At 39.6% G+C, this 2,145-nt stretch overlaps 1 protein-coding gene across 1 annotated transcript in view; it reads left to right on the top strand.

Annotated features, from left to right (window-relative positions):
• The window catches only part of LOC100944423 (E3 ubiquitin-protein ligase MARCH1), an 851,823-nt gene that overhangs the window by 394,264 nt on the left and 455,414 nt on the right, over positions 1-2,145 (top strand). The gene's annotated exons all lie outside the window — the stretch shown is intronic.

The following is a 2,145-nucleotide window of genomic DNA, read 5'->3' as shown; positions in this document are numbered from 1 at the left end:
AGTAGCTGGGACCACAGGCGCCTACCACAACGCCTGGCTATTTTTTGGTTGCAGCCGTCATTGTTGTTTGGCAGGCCCGGGCTGGATTTGAACCCACCACCTTAGGTGTATGTGTCTGGCGCTTTAGCCACTTGAGCCACAGGCGCCAAGCCAACTACAGAGTCTTAAAATACTAGATGTGTATTAAATTCTTAGAAGACTGCTCTTCCTAATGAAAAGAATTGTGCTGGCCTAGTGCAGGGGCTCACACCTGTAATCCTGGAACTCTGGGAGGGTGAGGTGGGTAGATGCTTGAGCTCGGGAGTTTGGGACCAGCCTGAGACCCAATCTCTACTAAAAATCGAAAACTTAGCTGGGGTTGTAGTGGGCGCCTGTAGTCCCAGCTATTTGGGATGCTGAGGCAAGAGGATTTCTTCAGCCTGAGAGACTGGGAGTGCTGTGAGCTGTGACACCACAGCACTTTACTCAGAGTGATAGAGTAAGACTGTGCCTAAGAAAAGAAAAGAAAAAGGAAGGGAGGGGAGGGGAGGGAAGAGAAGAGAGCTATCTGTACTAGGTTAAGACATCTAAATTAAACTTTGAAGAATTTGGTCCTTAGTATGAAAAAAATGTAGCTAATGATATTGTCTGATTTGACAATAATTTTGTTAAATGAACCACTAAAACATATAGTGTACCATGTAATGCCATTTGAGGATACTGACTACTTGAAAATGCTATTGTATGTTTTATGCCTTTAATATTATCAGCTAGATCCTGGTTTTGTACCTAAATTTGTAATGTGCTGTAGCAGAAGAAACAATAATGCAAAGAAACAAAGCAGGATGGAGAGAAGGCGCAGCACATGATCAGGAGGGAGCAGTGGTGGAAGTGGATAATAGAGAAATTTACACTGGGGAACGTGACTGTGTACCTTAGAATTCTGATAATAGCAAATAGAAATGGAAACACAAGTCACATGGTTGGTTTTCTTCTACAAAACCATAGTAACTACAAATGGTTTTTAGTATTCAGACACAGAATAGAAAAGTGATATAAATAATTATAAACTGAAAGATAACTCAGAGCCTACACAAAAAAAAAATCTCATTTACCTAAATGGCAGATGTATTCTGGACAATACAAGCTACTCTATTAGTTTCCTGCTTCTGCTGTAAAAACTTTCTACAAATTTAGGAACTTAACATACCACAAATTTATTATTATGCAGTTCTGAAGGTCAGAAATCTAGTTAGTTCACATGAGAGGAAATACATTTAAATTCAAGATGAGGGGTGGGAGTAGAGGGTGTGGTAGGCTCTCACTATTGGGGACAATGTAGAGGTGCACTGCACACTTGAGTGAAGGGCTCACCTACAACTTGAACTTTATCTAACAAATGTGAACATTGCAACCTGTTCTTATGTGCCCTTGTATTAATCTGAAATTAAACACAAAATAAATAAATAAAATCGGTTGACCGAGATGCATTCTCTCAGGAGGCTCTTGGAGAGAGCCCATCTCCTTGACTTTTCTAGCTTCTATATTTCTCTGTGCCATGTGCATTCCTTGGCTTGTTGCCCCATGCGGATTCAACCTCTGTTTCAGCTGTCACTTAGCCTCCTCTGACTCTCACCCTTCTGACTCCCTCTTAAATGGATCCTGTGATTTTTTTGGATCCACATGCATACTCCAAATAATCTCCCAAGTTCAAAGTTCTTAACAATCATATTTTCAAAATCCCCTTTGCCATCTAAAGTAACATATTCACAGGTTTCAGGGATTAGGACCTGGCCACTTGTGGGAAACTTGATGCTAGTTACTATAGCTACTAAGGGTATGAGAACCATAGCTTATCATCTTCCTACTCTATATACCTGGAAAAGAGTAACCCAAAGCAATTAAAAATCGGGTATATTTAGATCATATCATTTGTAACTAAGTTATTACATAAAGTGAAAACTTTCCCTCTAAGTGAATTTATTTATTTTTTTAGACAAGGACTCTAGTTTTATTTTATCTATGTATTTGCTAAACACTTAGGAACAACATTAAAAAAAAGGAATATCTCCTGTGGGAAAAAAGTACATTAAAGGGGTCAGGTCTGAAAGAGATTAATGCCTTAGCCCCAAGAAGTTACAGCAACTCTGACTGGTCCAAGGACTC

This window comes from Otolemur garnettii, unplaced genomic scaffold (assembly GCF_000181295.1).
Source record: "Otolemur garnettii isolate 467f Iridium unplaced genomic scaffold, OtoGar3 scaffold00085, whole genome shotgun sequence".
NCBI lineage: Eukaryota > Metazoa > Chordata > Mammalia > Primates > Galagidae > Otolemur > Otolemur garnettii.
This window is presented reverse-complemented; position numbering and strand designations above follow the sequence as displayed.